The following is a 17,518-nucleotide window of genomic DNA, read 5'->3' on the forward strand; positions in this document are numbered from 1 at the left end:
ATCCAGTTTTTTAAGTCAAACTCCTCACTCTCACACTTTTCTCTCTTGAATCTGAAATAATCACTGACGAAAAAGCAAAAAGCAGCGGGATGATGCCGGAGACACAGCTCCTGAGAAAATACTTTTTGTTATGCGTGGAACTCATACATGCCAACCTTTCCAAATCCAAAAGAGGTAGGTTTGTATGGAGCTAATTTCCTGCCATAACTCCACAAACAAACTAAACAGGTTTTACTAATGCCTCATGATTCACTAACAAACACAATGTGGTTTGCAAATACAAAACACCATCTACAAACTAATGCATTTAGTTTTGCAAAGAAAAAACGTGTCTATCAAATAAACACATACCATTTTTCTAATAAATCATGTTTCAGAGACAAATTCAGCATAGGTTTTACAAGTACACACATTTTTTTTACAACTACAACACTTCTTTTTACAAGTACAAATCTTGTTTTTACAACTACACTTTTTTTTACAGGTACAAAACTTTTTCTTTTCACGGCGGAATATTACTGCCAAAAGTCACGTGACTCACTCACGTGACTTTTGGCAGTAATATTCCGCCGTGGTTGTGCTCATACACAGGGGGTGTTTCTCAATCGCGAGTAAAGCTGCTTCAGAGCCACTATTTCAAGCATACTACGTCATTGAGTGCCGCCGAAGTACTGTTCCAATCTCCAGCATACTTGGAAATCTACCGAGCCCGGCGTACTCCGTTTGGAGAAATATCGAGGCTGCACATGAGTAGACTTCGCGGTCTTAAAATCCCCACAATGCTTTGCGCACGGACCAATTTCCCCAAATCTGTGGCGGAAGATGTAAGGCGGGGCCTCTCATATGATGCACACCTGCACACTTGCTAGCCTGTTCCACTCTTTGTTTTCCGAATGCCAGGAAGTATTCTTGACTCGCTTCTGAAGCAAGATGCTCGGCAGACATGTGCTACCAAGCAAGCGTACTCGCGATTGAGAAACACCCAAAGTCACACATGCTCACTCACACATGCTCCACGGCAGCAGGGGGCACTACTGAGTCCATTGGGAAGGCGGGAGGTTGAGCAGAGAATGGAACAGCCCTTGCCAGCCTGATGACAGCGGTGTTTCTCGCGATCCAGCGATCTGAATTTAGCGATCACAACGAAAACAGCCAAGACACATATTGAGCCCAGAAAATGAATGTTCTTAGGGCTGTAAATATAATAAGCCTTTGTCTAAAATGGACAACATTGTAACTAAGGAGATTTAAACTATACAGCGATTCTGCACTCGGTCAATCAGCTGCTCTTCATTTTCTTTCCTGCTATATTCAATGAGTTATACAAATATTTTTTACCATATGTTCTGAATAAAACTGATACTGTTGGACTCGGTACTAGTTGACTGCTACCAGAAATAAAAGGAAGTACTTTACTGTGTACTTTGTGAGTAATCCTCTGTCAGAGTCCCCTCCATAGTACATAATGCATGTTTTTTGCTATCTTTGATGAATGATAAAAATAAAATGTTACCATTAGTTCTTAATGAAATTGATACGGTTTAACTTTGTATTAGTAAGCCTACTACTAACAATACATTGAAGTACTTTTACTGTGTATTTTTTGAGAAATACTCTGTCAAAGTCACCTGCTGAGAACAAAATCAAGCCACTTCTGCTAAGTTTGATGAGGGAATTCTTTTTTGTTGCCATTAGTTCTTCGTGAGATTGATCCTGTTGGACTCAGTACTACTGAAACTACCCCCACAAGTACTATGAAGTACTTATTGTGTACTTTTCCAGTAATCCTCTGTCAATGTCCCCTCCTGAGTACAATAATGCATGTTTTTCTTTTGATAAGCGTTAAAAAACATTTCTTCCTGAGACTGATATTGTTGGACAGAGTATTTTAAGAGGATGGTAGACATGATATCAGCGATACTTCCAGTCAGTACTCCGGCAGCAGCATTTTCACACCTTGGAAAGTCTTTAGAGTCTGGCCTGGAATGGATAGCTGGTCACAAATATCCTTCAGCAAAGTAACACACTCTGTCACATGGTTGCCCTCTTATGATGCTGCTGTCTTTTAATATATAATTATTCCTCTGCCGCTAGTTCGTTCCTCGCAGATTCTTCAGTCTCATCAGCCTCATCCTTCCATCAGTCCCAGTTAACGCCTCCAGCACACTTCCAGTATCTGATTCCATATGATATTGTCCTGATGCTGTAAGGGTGATGCCCCATGATCACAAAATGACCCCTCTAAAGTCTGAGTGCCAAGGACCTCATATTATGTCTGTCATTAATGTTACATAACCCATTCTAACAATTTTCTTTCCTTTTTTCTCTTCTCTTAACTGAATAGTCCTGTCTTTAAGTATAACCAAATGTAAAGTCCTTTTCCTGCACCATTTTAAGGCTTCATAACAGGCATGTTTACTGTATGTGTTTGGAGAAATAACACAATCAATGGCCCAGAATTGTACTTCATAAACTATGAATCTTGTGGTGCTTGAAGAAATACAGACGGGTTAAGCCGGCCAGGTTATATATATATATATATGCCTTTTTTGGAGCCATTTTTTTCAATATTTATTAAAATGTCACTAGTTATTTAAACAAACCACTATCTGAGGATAATACAAGCAACCATAAAACGATAGTTACGTCTGTAACTACGGTTCTATGAGTCCCGGATGACCGCCAGAGGCGGTGCTTTTAGCACTGGATATGTCCATCGTGCGCATGCGCAGTACGAGTACCAATATCAACAAAGTCACCTGTGACCCACGTGACACCGGCTATATCAGCCAGTGTCATCAGAGGATCTGTTCCCAGAATCTTCTCGCGAGCACACAAGAATTCTGAGTGACAGGAAACTCTGGCGGTCATCCGGGACTCATAGAACCGTAGTTACAGACGTAACTATCGTTCTATTTCGTCCCTACTGACCGTCAGAGGCGGTGCTTTTAGCACTGGATGACTTATACCAACCGTGTCATGAAGAATCCCAGCCCTGGCTCACTACTGGAAGCAGCGGAGCTCGGCAAAAGGACCATGCCCAAAGAATGGGGAGTGGCGACATTAACCCGATAACTGGAGAATGTGCCAGAAGACGCCCGCGACGCCGCGGCGCAGATGGTCTCCAGGGGCGCCCCTCTCAGGGCAGCCCAAGATGTTGAGATGCTCCTTGCAGAGTGGTATCTCAGCTCAGATGGCAAGGGGCGGCCACTGGCCCCGTAGGCATGTGAGATGGTATCGACAACCCAGTGGGGCAGCCACTGGTAGAGGGCACACCTCCTTTAGTGCCGCTATGGCAAAAACAAGAGTTGCTCCGACTGCCGTATACAGGCAGTAGCCTCGATATTCGCCCTTTGGGCACCCACAGGGCACAGCCACTTCGACGTGCCGTTCTCCCGAATGTCAAAGCGTGCCAGCTGGGCAGGCTGATTGAAGTGGGTTTGTGGAAGCACCCTGGGCAGGAATGCCAAGGGCAACACCTGAGAGTCCCACCTGGGGCATGTATCGTTTATGGAGAGGACATGTAACTCCCCAATTTGCCTCCCTGAGGCCATGGCAAGCAGAAATGCTGCCTTCGTGGGCAGCCACCAAAGCCCCACCTGGGCCAGGGGCTCGAAGGGAGGAGATGATAGGGCATCCGGCAGCAGGGGCAGGTCCCAAGCCGGAGCCCTCGGGGTGCTAGGGGGACGCTGCCGTAAAGCCCCTCTTCAGGAAGAGGGACACCGACCTGAGGCACCCCGCCGTGGCGCCGTCGACCCGAACATGTCGGGCAGAAATAGCAGCCACATAAATTCAGAGTGGAGTGAGAACGCCCACTATCTAGAAGGGACTGCCGTCTGGGCAACAGTGTACCTGCTGTCCCAAGGAACATGCATATTCTTGCCCCTCAGTTGGGGTAGAAAGTACGTGAGTGCAAGCTGCACAGCCCGAAGCTCGAGCACGCTGACATGGCGTGCACCCTCCTGGGCAGACCACTGACCCTGAGCGGTCCTGCCCTGCCGCACTGCACCCCACCCTAAGAGACATGCACCTATGGTGACGGTCTCCTGGCGGGATGGGATGGCGCCCATGGGCACGCCCATCAGGAGATAGACCCTGCCCCTCCGGCGTGACAGAGAGTGGAGACAACGCTGCAACGCTCTGACTTTCCTGTGCCTGTGCCACTTGGCATCCAAGAGAAGGCTGATCAGCCACATCTGCATGGGGCACAACGACAGCGGGCCTAAGGGCCCAACGGCTGAGGCAGCCGTCAGTCTGCCCAAGGGCCGGAGGAACTGAATATCAGGCACCCTCTTGCCGAGGAAGTAGGCCTCCCTAAAGTCCACGGTTGCGAACCACTCCCACTGTGCATGTGCTGCGGTCAGCATATGGAATGGCAGCACCTCCAGGAATCTGTCGATTCCTCTGAGGTCCAAGAGCAGGTGAAATCCGCCGACTTTCTTGGCCACGAGAAAGTACGCAGAGTAGAACCCCCTGGGCTAAGCAGAGGGTCTACTGGCTCGATTGCCTCCTTGGGCAGAAGGACGGACAACTCTTGGGCTAGAGCTAGGGCATCTGCCGGATCGCTGACGACTGTCATTTTGGCCCGGCCGAAGGCTAGGGGCCGGAACTGCGGTTCGTACCCCTGGGTTAAGGTGAAAACCCCCCAAGGGCCGGAAGTACAGACAGCCCAGTAGCTGAGCTGCTGCTGGGGGGAGGCCGGTAAGGCTCTGAGGCACGAGGCCGCCTAGATGGCCGGCAGCAGGGGGCACAACGGATGAGTGGGCCGCTGGGACCTGCGCAGACCACCAAGGTAAGCTGGTGGCTGAGTGCGGCTGCTAGAGGGGCCCCTGGGCCTGCTGGGAGTGGACACAGGCCTATAAAGACCCGAGAGCTGCTGCCTGGTCTGCCTAGCTTGGGCAGCACGCTCCAATGCCTACAGGGCAGCTGCCCCAAACAGCTCCCCTGACTCGACTGGCACACTACGGAGGACATGTCTCCGACGGTGGTGACTAAGCAGGCCAAACCTGGCGACGAGTCTGCCCCAAAAGGACATGACTCGTCCCAATTCCCTAGCATTAGGGCAAAGGCTTGCAGTGATGCATCACTGAGGCCCAGCAAAGAAGGCTCAGCCGGAGCCTGCTGCAGAGAGGTAGAGACAGCCAGTATCAGATGGGAGAGGGAGTTCCCATGCCGCTGTGTCGTAGGCCTTACAGAGCAGCTCGTTTGTGACCCTGCACTGAGGCCTAGGGCGCCTGGCATCCGCGGCCAGAATCGCGGAGGCGATGGCAGGCTCAATGGATGGCAAGCGACCCAGCCCCACCCTCGCCGGATCCTGCATGGCAGCAGAGTGGGAGAGGGCCCTGGTGTGTCTCTAGCATGCATGGAGCTCCCTCAGGTACTCCTCCAAAGGAGGAACAGTGGGAATGAAAGGGGCAGGGTTATGCCTGAAGAAGGCGCTAGCCTGGGTCGGCCTGCGGAACCTGAAGCTGCAAGCGTATCAGGGCCGCACGAATAATGGCCGCCATGGAGCCGTCCTCCGTGCCCTGCAAAGAGCTCTGAGCAGAGGAGTGGGGAGCCTCTTCGGGGGTGAGCGGGGCCCCGCCCCCCCCTTTTCAAGAAGCGGTTCAGCCGGAGCCGCTAGCGACATGGCATCCTCAAGCAGAGGTGAGGCAACCGAAGGCGGGCCAGGCGGCAAGCTAGTAGCCCCCACACCGGCCCCTGGCTGAAGGGCCAACAGGAGCGGCTTTGTCTGCTCCATGATGGCAGCTAACCGATCCACCTTAGGGGACAGCCCACATGAATGAGCCATTCTGTGGGTAGCCAGATGCAGCGTAGCCGGGAGCGGGTGCGGGAACACAGCCTGCACCAGCTACCCGTTTAACGGAAAGAGTAGAGCGGTGCTGCTACTCGCCGAACAGAAAGAGGGATGTAATTACACCCACGTTACCGGCAGAGGGCGAGAGCGCTGCCTTCGCCTAGCTGGATTAATAAACAAGGCAGTCTAGCGTCTACCAGGAGCGGGGGCGAGAACACTGCCTTCACTGGTTAAGTTCGAGACGAATGCCAGATGCAGCGTAACCGGGAGCGGGTGCGGGAACACCGCCTTCACCAGCTACCTGCTGAACCGAAAGAGTAGAGCAATGCTCCTACTCGCCGAATACAAAGAGGGATGTAACTACACCCACGTTACCAGCAGAGGGAGCGGGAGCGAGAGCACTGCCTTCACCTAGCTGGATTAACGAACAAGGCAGTTTTAGCATCTACCAGGAGCGGGGGCGAGAGCACTGCCTTCACTGGTTAAATTTGAGACGAATGCCAGATGCAGCGTAACCGGGAGCGGGGTGCGAGAACACAGCCTTCACCAGTTACCTGCTGAACGGAAAGAGTAGAGCAATGCTCCTACTCGCCGAACACGAGAGGGGTGTAATGTCCTACACCCACGTTACTAGCAGAGGGAGCGGGGAGCGAGAGCACTGCCTTCACCTAGCTGAGTAAATGAAAGTGCAAGGCTACTAGCAGAGGGAGCGGGGAGCGAGAGCACTGCCTTCACCTAGCCGAGTAAACGAAGCACGGAGCTACCAGCAGAGGGAGCGGGAGCGAGAGCACTGCCTTCACCTAGCTGGATTAAATAAAGAAGTTCAACAGGACAGCTTAGCCGGGCGGCTGCTGCTAGAATCAAGTACACGTCTACCAGGAGCGGGGGCGAGAACACTGCCTTCACTGGTTGAGTCAGAGACAAATGCCAGATGCAGCGTAACCGGGAGCGGGTGCGGTAACACAGCCTTCACCGGCTACCTGCTGAACGGAAAGAGTAGAGCACTGCTCCTACTCGCCGAACACAGAGGGGGATGTGAATGACCTACACCCACGTTACTAGCAGAGGGAGCGGGAGCGAGAGCACTGCCTACACCTGGCTAGATTAAACGAAGAAGCTTAACAGGGCAGCTTAGCCAGGCAGCTGCTGCTAAGAATCAAGCAGCACGCCGAACACGCCAGATGTTAGCCAAGTGGCCGCTGCTAATAGCCAGAGTGATACGTTACAGGGCAACGATACCGGGAGCGGGAGCGAGAGCACTGCCTTCACCAGCTGAGTTAAATAATGAAACTAAACGGTCCATGCAAGGTGTTAGTCAAGCGGCTGCTGCTAACAACCAAGCGAAATCAAGTCGAAAAACACAATGTTTAAGACCAGATAACTAGCTTCCAAAGAAGAGAACAGCACAGAGCTGTAGTTACAGTAGTAACCATGGCCAGCCTACACGGCCTAGAACCGTAGTTACAGTAGTAACTATGGACAGTACTTGCACGGCTTAGAACCGTAGTTACAGTAGTAACTATGGCCAGTACTTACACGGCTTAGACCCGTAGTTACAGTAGTAACTATGGCCAGTATTTACGCGGCGTATAACCGTAGTTACAGTAGTAACCATGGCCAGTACCTACGCGGCTTAGAACCGTAGTTACAGTAGTAACTATGGCCAGTACTTACGCGGCTTAAAACCGTAGTTACAGTAGTAACTATGGCCAGTACTTACACGGCTTAGAACCGTAGTTACCAGAAAGTAGCCCGACAATAACAAGACAGCAATCAGGACAACTTAGCTGGGAGAGGGTGCGGGAACACAGCCATCACCACAAGTTGACACGAACCTGTCCGTCGAGGCTCTGCACGGCGCACCGCCGGCCACAGCTCCTGGAGGACGCGTTAACAACCCGTAGCTCCGACTATCAGTCGCGAAGCTCCCCGCTGTATGCAGAGAAATCCCTCAGATCAAACGTTCAAACCTGAACGCTGTAGGCTGCAAGAATGCAGCCACGGTACTCTCGCGCAGCGAGAAGATGAAAGGAACAGATCCTCTGATGACACTGGCTGATATAGCCGGTGTCACGTGGGTCACAGGCAGTGGCGTTTTTATATGTACAAAAGTGGTGGGGCACAAAAAACTTAGATGTCTATATATAAGCTTCTGCAGTGACGTGCAGTGAGGTTCATGGCTGCTGAGGCACTGGCACTGACTCTTCAGGTTTACAAATATTATATTTTGACCTAAACCAAAATATAATATTATTTTCAAAAGCTTTTTTTGTCTGATGCTTCGATTAATTTTAAACAGACAGTTCAACAAAAGGATACCCAAAAAATGTAATTTTATCATTTAAATATTGAATTGTTCTCTCTTAGTAAGATCCCATTTTCAATAAAATGGCGGTCTTACCTTGACTTGAAGATGAAGTCCATTTGCCTATCCTTCTGGACAAACATTTCTATTACTTTTTTGTAAAAGTCCTCCTTATGTTCTTGTAGTTTCAAAAGTCTATCATAAATCTAATCCATAGATTTATGATAAAAAAATTATATAAGTAGGGTAGACATGTGGATGTTATCCGGCTAATCAAAACGTGCATTTATCTAACAGGTACGTTTCCCACAGATCTTATTTCGAGCTATTTTCTAAAATCCTCTGGAGAAATCTCATTGCTTTTTTGTGCTTACTTCCTGGTTTTAGGACGCGCCACTGCAGCTCTCTCGTCTCCTCTTCACACACCACACTTTTCGCGGCACACGTACTTACAGCCAATCAGCTCTGAATGATTTGAGATGACGTATGGTGGGGATGGTAGCTCCGTGCCCCTCTGGTCATTATTTTTTTGCCACACACATTTCATTACAAAATACTCTGAGCATGCGCAGTGAAGTTTTTACAGTCACCGTTGACTTCACAGCGAGAGGAAGGGGCATAATCAGGTTTTGTCCCACATGGCTCTAAACAGCTCAATAGGCACACACTGTGACTGTAGACACACTAATTAGAAGAACACAGACTAAAACAGCAATGTACAGACGAATCAGATGATTAAACATGATCTTAAAATATATTTTATATATTTTTTTATTTATTTTTTTGCATTTTTGTAATCATTATTTGTAATACTTTCTGCTGACACTAGGTGGGGCTGTGCCCCACCTGCCCCTAATGACCAGTCGCCACTGGTCACAGGTGACTTTGTTGATATTGGTACTCGTACTGCGCATGCGCACGATGGACATATCCAGTGCTAAAAGCACCGCCTCTGGCGGTCAGTAGGGACGAAATAGAACACCCTTTATCTAGAGAGCCATTGAAGCCCATGAAGAATTTATCCTTCCACAAATCTTTTCAACTGCTGTATTAATAAAGTTGCCACGTGTTTTCAAATTCAAGTTAAGGAACTATCTGTGTAAAACATTACAAATATTCTTCATTTGCAGTATTTAAAATTTTTTCAGAAAGACTGCATCAATTATATGCTATATATATTATATATAAATATATATATATATATAATATCAATATTGTTATTAACTTAACAAAAATGGGATAATTGCCATGGATGTGGTGTTTGATATAGTTTACGTTCAATTTTAACTATTTTAGGCAGAAAAACGTATATTGACGAAACCTTTTTTAATAATTTACTATAATTTAGAAAGGTTTTTGTGAGAAATCATTTCAAAAGTAAACTTATTTTTCATTTTATATTTCAATTTGAAATGTTTGCACACAACATTATTAATTTTTTTAATTAAATGTTTTAATTAAATTTTATTTTAATTTTTATAAACATTTTAAGTTATGAATCCATTAATTGTATTGTATTTCCTTGAGGCTGGGGAAGATATCCAGCATGTGGTTCAACATGTAATACAAGTAAGTATATGTACAACATGGAAAAGTAAATAAAATAAGTTTAATAGGAGGATGTGGATTTATTTTCTCTCACCTTGTAATTACACAATCAAACAATCTATAATTTAGCTCTGATCTTCACAAAAACATTTTGTTGAATTGGACACATTTTTCCAAGCTCTATTGACAGACATGCAATGACAGGGACTGATGGAAGAATCTGAGAGTAATGAACTAGGAGCAGAGAAATAATCATATTTAAAAGACAGCAGCCCCATAAGAGGTCAACAAGAGTCACAAGGGTGCGTCACTTTGCTGAAGGATATTTGTGACCAGCTATCCAGGCCAGACTCTAAAGACTTTCCAAGGTGTGAAAATGCTGCTGCTGGAGTACTGACTGGAAGTATCGCTGATATCATGTCAACCATCCTCTTAAAGTACTCTGTCCAACAATATCAGTCTCATAAGAAAGGTGTTTTAACGCTTATTCAAAATAGCAGAGAAACATGCATTATTGTACTCAGGAGGGGACATTGACAGAGGATTACTCAAAAAGTACACAGTAAAAGTACTTCATAGTACTTGTGGTACTAGTACTGAGTCCAACAGTGTCAATCTCACGAAGAACTAATGGCAAAACATTTTTTTTTTCCTCATCAAACTTAGCAGAAATGGCTTGATTTTGTTCTCAGGAGGGGACTTTGACAGAGTATTTCTCAAAAAATACACAGTAAAAGTACTTCAATGTATTGTTAGTAGTAGGCTTACTAATACAAAGTCAAACCGTATCAATTTCATTAAGAACTAATGGTAACATTTTATTTTTATCATTCATCAAAGATAGCAAAAAACATGCATTATGTACTATGGAGGGGACTCTGACAGAGGATTACTCACAAAGTACACAGTAAAGTACTTCCTTTTATTTCTGGTAGCAGTCAACTAGTACCGAGTCCAACAGTATCAGTTTTATTCAGAACGTATTGTAAAAAATATTTGTATCACTCATTGAATATAGCAGGAAAGAAAATGAAGAGCAGCTGATTGACCGAGTGCAGAATCGCTGTATAGTTTAAATCTCCTTAGTTACAATGTTGTCCATTTTAGACAAAGGCTTATTATATTTACAGCCCTAAGAACATTCATTTTCTGGGCTCAATATGTGTCTTGGCTGTTTTCGTTGTGATCGCTAAATTCAGATCGCTGGATCGCTAGAAACACCTGCCATCAGACTGGCAAGGGCTGTTCCATTCTCTGCTCAACCTCCCGCCTTCCCTATGGACTCAGTAGCGCCCCCTGCTGCCGTGGAGCATGTGTGAGTGAGCATGTGTGACACTGGGTGTTTCTCAATCGCGAGTACGCTTGCTTGGTAGCACATGTCTGCCGAGCATCTTGCTTCAGAAGCGAGTCAAGAATACTTCCTGGCATTCGGAAAATGAAGTGTGGAACACGCTAGCAAGTGTGCAGGTGTGCGTCATATGAGAGGCCCCGCCTTACATCTTCCGCCACAGATTTGGGGAAATTGGTCCGTGCGCAAAGCATTGTGTGGATTTTAAGGCCGCGAAGTCTACTCATGTGCAGACTCGATATTTCTCCAAACGGAGTACGCCGGGCTCGGTAGATTTCCAAGTATACTGGAGATTGGAACAGTACTTCGGCGGCACTCGATGACGTAGTATGCTTGAAATAGTGGCTCGGAAGCAGCTTTACTCGCGATTGAGAAACACCCTGTGTATGAGTCAGTCACGGCGGAATATTACTGCCAAAAGTCACGTGAGTGAGTCACGTGACTTTTGGCAGTAATATTCCGCCGTGAGAAGAAAAAGTTTTGTACTTGTAAAAAAAAGTTTTGTAGTTGTAAAACAAAGTGTTGTAGTTGTAAAAAAAAGTTGTGTACTTGTAAAAAAAAGTTGTGTACTTGTAAAACCTAAGCTGAATTTGTCTCTGAAACATGATTTATTAGAAAAATGTTATGTGTTTGTTTGATAGATACGTTTTTGCTTTGCAAAACTAAATTCATTAGTTTGTAGATGGTGTTTTGTGTTTGCAAACCACATTGTGTTTGTTAGTGAATCATAAGGCATTTGTAAAACCTGTTTAGTTTGTTTGTGGAGTTATGGCAGGAAATTAGCTCCATAGGTTTGCTCGTGGCAAATGTGCACGCCCAAATTAGGTAATCAGAAGAAATGGAACCCCAGTAATTACATGTATAAACCATGTATTTAACATATATTGCATCATTTTATGCATTTTTCAGAAAAAGTGGTAGTTTGGTAAACAGTGACATCAACGACATGTTTGGTCTGTAAAATGCCCGAAAAGTAAAAGAATGGGAGATAAATATCCCAAAGTCTCCACATTTTATTATATTTTTAATGTGTTTCTGGTCCTCTTTCAGTTGCATTGTTGGAGAAGCCTGTGACATAAGATTTTCAACGACATAATTACTCTGTAGCTATGTTAGTTTGACAATAAAGAACCTTGAACCTTGACAGTGTCGATCAGGGGTGCCCAACCTTTTTTGTACCGAGAGCTACTTTTTAAGTGGCCAGTCTGCCGAGATCTACCAGTCCAACTAGAGAGGCGCAGCCATTACTGACAGCCGACTACCAGGTAAATACACACTTCTACTTGTATAAAACTGACTTTGTACGATTAATACTTCATAAAATACTGCAGATCCTTTATCTTACCTCTTTCTAATCTACACACATACAAGTATTTAACTGAAGTTACACAACAGTGTTGTTGATACAGAGTTGGAGTTTATTCACACGTCACAAACTACAGTGGGTAATGTTTTCAAGAAACATTGAACAGTGCTGCCACATATGACATATGAAAAAAAGAAAAGACTGAACCCTTTCTTTGTCATTATATAAAAATAGTGTTGCTACAAAAGTATAAATTAGTTTTACTAATAAGACAACTCAGATCTGAAGCTACACAGGAATCTGCTGCCAAAGTGCAATAAAAAAGACAAAATTAATAGAATCAAACCCTTTTCTTTTTTTTGCATTTTAGTAGAGTATAAAAAGAAATGCCTTTAAAATAGGATGCAAGCAACACTAGTTTCTTAACCTGAATTGATAATAGACTATAATCAATTTAAACAGAACAGATCTTAAAGTTTGCATTCTTATACCATTTTGTACAATAATTATAATGAATAAGTTCAAACAAACTAAAACTTACAGCTGATTAATAACGGTATCTAACTTGAGTTTTTATTATATCAAAAACCTGTTGAAATGCTACTGTTATTTTTACTGTCCCCAAAAAGCGCGTCGGCAGCCTCCAGGAATGCTTCTTTCACAACTTCGCCGTCTTTGAAAGACTTCATGTGTTTTGCAAGAACGTGACTGACACGATAAGATGCTATGGTAGCAGCCTTGCTCTTGTTGTTGGGCCTGGTGAAAATTGACTGCTGTGCATTTAGCTGTCCTTTCAGGTCCCTCACCTTTTGGGAGCGTAGGGCAGAATTAGGAGGGAATTCCGTCTCGTAGCGTTTGTGCACTGTTTTGAAATGCCGCTCCTAAATTACCCTTCTTCGATAAAGCCACGCTCGCATTGCAGATGAGACAGATGGACTTCCTCCCCACTCGGAGTGAAAATTATATATTTTGGGCTCTTTTGCTTCTGCCATAATTGTGGTCTTGTGTGTGCGGACTGCACAGCAAACTAGTGCCCAGTAGTGATGTGTCGGTCGCGAACGAGCCGGCTCAAAAAGCCGGCTCTTTTAAGTGAACGACGGGAGCCGGCTCGCGCCCGCGAACGAGCCGTTTTTTTGTTTTTGTTATTTTTTGTTAAGTAATACAAGACAGAATGATATGATGATCTCCGCGCTACAGCTGCTCCGTGCATGCATGCAGTGGCATGTAATATCCAAGGATTAGAGACTGTTGGATGCTGCTGTTTTGAGCATTGCAATACATTTATTTGTATTATGTTTTTTTATGATTAGAGACGGTTGGATGCTGCTGTACTGAGCATTGCAATATATTTATTTTCACTATGTTATTTATTTATGATTATCCTTGGGCTCAGCAAAGATTTGATGTCAGCTGTTGCTGTCTTTTTTTCTATAGTTCAAGGTTCAAGGTTCAAGGTTCTTTATTGTCAATCTGACATAGCTACAGAGTAATTATGCAGTTGAAAATCTTATGTCACAGGCTTCTCCAACAATGCAACATAATAACATAACATAATAACAATAAGAGCAAGAGCAATACAAAAATAATAATAGTTATAAAAATGAAATAAAGTTATGATGTGGAATAGTGCAGTATGAGTCTATATACAAGTTATTGGAATGATATATATATATTAGGTATTAGATACATACTACTGAGTAGCAGTTGAATGTTTGAAGTTGTTTCAACAGTTCAATTTTTTAACAGTCTCACTGCCCGCGGGAAGAAACTGTCTCCGAATCTTCTTGTCCTTGCCAGGATGCTGCGGTAACGTCTGCCAGACGGCAACAGAAAGAACAGTTTGTGGCTGGGGTGATGGGGGTCTTTGATAATCCGTAGTGATTTCTTCCTGAGCCGCTGGGAGTAAAGGTCCTCCATGGATGGCAGCTCCGTCCTGGTGATGTGCTGTGCAGTTTTCACCACCCTCTGTAAAGCCTTACGATCGAGGTCGGTGCAGCTGCCGTACCAGGCCGTCATGCTGCCAGTGAGGATACTCTCTATCGTGCACCTGTAGAAGTTGCAGAGTATCCTGGAATCCATTTTGAACCTCCTCAACCTGCGGAGGAAGAAGAGCCGCTGTCGAGCTTTCTTAGTGATGGTGGTGGTGTGAAGAGACCAGTGGCGTCGCCTGGCCTGGGCATCCGGGGCTTTAGCCCCGAATGTTTTTTCTGTAGCCCCGGACAATTCTCCCTCAATAATATAATACATTAACCGTGCTTTACGTGAACCTCATCATGACACAAGAGAGGACGGCAGCACTGTAATTTCCCGTGTTCATTGAATGCAACAGAGGCATGACACCAGACCAATCAGAGAGTTGCATGGAAATAAACGTGTGCTTGTGTCATTCAAGCTCGGCTCTGTGTGTGTGTGTGGCAATAGCGCATGTGAGAGAGAGAGAGAGGGGGAGAGAGGGAGAGGGAGGGACCGTGCCAGCATGGACCATGTTGTTAGCATCTGGTTAGCTAGCTGCACTAATGGACATATGGAGCTGTTTGCTCCACAAGAAGCTGGAGGAGAGTCCTCTCCTCTCAGACTCAGGTGAGCTAAAGGACTCTGAGTGTTTAGATACATAACTTTAGTCTAAGTTATCTCAGTGGGTCTCAAACGGTTTGGTCACAAATTATTCAAAAGATTATTTCCGCACACCTTCATATGATCATTATAGTTATAAAAAAAATAAGAGAATAAAGGAAAAACAGTTATGAAATACTATATGGCAGTAAAACAAGAATAGAGTTTAAAAGGAGAGTGATTTGTAAAATATCCATAAAGAAAAAGTACATCTGTTTACAGTTCTGCTTCATATGGGTGTTGAGAGAGGTATCCATAGATCTCTTCATTTTGCTCTCAAAGTGCACCAGATTGATGCATCTAACTTCAATATTTAAAAAAAAATCTTCCCGGGGGAGCATCCCCCCGGATCCCCCTCGAGGAGGTGAGCCCCCCACTCATAAAAAATACCACTTTACCCCTGCCTATATGCCGTGAGCTGATTATCGAGCCTTCATTGTAACAGTCGCGGGTGTACTGTGTGTGTGCGTGTGGGGAGTGTTGCAGTAAAAAATGCCACTGTAGTGCCGCCGCCACTGTGGGCTAAGCCCCGAATGTTTTCAGGTCCAGGCGACGCCCCTGAAAGAGACCATGTCAGGTCCTCAGTGATGTGGACCCCAAGGAACCTGAAGCTTTTGACTCTCTCCACCGTAGTCCCATTGATGGCGATGGGGGCGTGTCCCTCTCCCTGCTGCTTCCTGTAGTCCACAATCAGCTCCTTTGTTTTGCTGATGTTGAGATGGAGGTTGTTCTCCTGGCACCAAGATGTCAGGTTTTCGACCTCCTCTCTGTATGCCGTCTCGTCATCGTCTGTGATCTGGCCGATGACGGTCGTGTCATCAGCAAACTTCACGATGGTGTTGGAGCTGTGTGTGGCCACGCAGTCGTGGGTGAACAAGGAGTAGAGGAGAGGGCTGAGCACGCAGCCTTGAGGGGCACCGGTGTTGAGAATCAGGGTGGAGGATGTGATATTTCCCACCCGCACTGCCTGGGGTCTGCCCGTCAGGAAGTTCAGGATCCAGTCGCAGAGGGCGCTGTTGAGTCCGAGGTCTCTGAGCTTGATGGCCAGCTTGGAGGGCACAATGGTGTTGAATGCTGAACTGTAGTCAATGAACAGCATTCTCACATATGTGTTCCTCTTCTTCGGGTCCAGGTGTGAGAGGGCAGTGTGGAGGGTGAGGGCTATGGCGTCGTCTGTGGACCTGTTTGCTCTGTAGGCAAACTGCAGGGGGTCCAGAGATTCAGGGAGGGAGGAGGTGATGAATAATTTGACTAACCGTTCAAAGCACTTCATTATGATGGAGGTGAGTGCTACTGGGCGGTAGTCGTTGGGGCAGGTGATGATTGTCTTTTTGGGGACAGGAATGATGGTGGAGTGTTTAAGACATGTGGGGACTACAGACTGCAGCAGGGACCTGTTGAAGATGTCTGTGAACACCTCTGCCAGCTGAACTGCACACACCCTGAGAACACGGCCAGGGATGCCATCAGGTCCAGGAGCCTTGTGTGGGTTAACCCTTTTAAAGGATTTACACACATCTGCCCTATTTAAAACAAAAGGGCAGTGTAGCTCCTGGTCCCTCTGTACCTCCACAGCCTGGCTGCTCTCGAAGCGTGCAAAAAAACTGTTTAGCTCATCTGGGAGAGATGCGCACGCAGACACTCCCGCAGCACCCCCCGCTGCTCCTTTGTAGTCAGTCATTGTCCTTAGTCCCGCCCACATATTCCTAGTGTTACAGCCTTTGAAGTCAGATTCCACCTTCTCTTTGTACTGTCTCTTTGCATTTTTTATTGCTCTCCGGAGATCATACCTAGACTTCCTGTACTCCTCCAAATCTCCCGCTGTGTGCGCGAGAGTGCGCGCTTTCAGTTTGCCGCGCACCTCACCGTTTACCCAGGGCTTTTGATTTGGGAATGTCCGTACAGAAACCTTCGGTACCACGTCATCGATGCATTTCCCAATGTAGCAGATGACAGTGTCCGTGTGTGTGTTGATGTTATTGTCCTCAAACACACTCCAATCCGTAGATGCAAAGCAATCCTGCAGTGCTGAATCTGACTCCTCGCTCCATCGTTGTACTGTCCTTGTTATCGGTCTGTCCCTTTTAAGTTTCTGCTTGTAAGCAGGCAACAACAGTAGTGAGATATGGTCTGATTTGCCGAAGGGAGGGCGAGGGAGAGCCTTATATCCATTCCGGAAAGGGGAATAAACATGGTCCAGTATGTTTCCCCCGCGCGTCGGGAAGTTGATGTGTTGGTAATATTTTGGCAAAACCTTCTTCATGTTGGCGGTGTTGAAATCTCCGGCCACAACGAACGCCGCATCTGGCCGTGAAGTCTCGGTTTTATCAATAAACCCAAACAGCTGATCGAGTGCCGTGTTGTTGTCGGCGAGTGGCTGCGGCGGGATATACACTGCTGTTATCACAACAGATGTGAATTCCCTCGGCAGATGGAAGGCCCGACATGAGATCATGAGGTGCTCTAGCTGTGCGGAACAGTCCGATGAAATAATCTTCACATCTGAGCACCAGTTGTTGTTAGTCATTACACACACACCACCTCCCTTACTTTTCCCCGAGTTTGCAGTCCGGTCCTGACGAAAAATAGAGAATCCGTCAG

General features: G+C 46.0%; 1 protein-coding gene across 2 annotated transcripts in view; it reads left to right on the forward strand.

Moving 5' to 3' along the window:
• The window catches only part of LOC117492180 (deoxyhypusine synthase-like), a 31,728-nt gene that overhangs the window by 7,651 nt on the left and 6,559 nt on the right, over window positions 1-17,518 (forward strand). Inside the window, exon 1 of one of the 2 annotated variants that reach the window (XM_034142298.1) lies at window positions 12,208-12,263. The exons of the other annotated variant lie outside the window; for it this stretch is intronic. The gene's annotated coding sequence lies outside the window, so the exon portion shown is untranslated. Of the gene's footprint in view, window positions 1-12,207; window positions 12,264-17,518 lie in introns of those variants that run through there. 2 annotated transcript variants of the gene reach the window in all.

The sequence above is a fragment of the Trematomus bernacchii genome, unplaced genomic scaffold, assembly GCF_902827165.1.
Source record: "Trematomus bernacchii unplaced genomic scaffold, fTreBer1.1, whole genome shotgun sequence".
Lineage (NCBI taxonomy): Eukaryota > Metazoa > Chordata > Actinopteri > Perciformes > Nototheniidae > Trematomus > Trematomus bernacchii.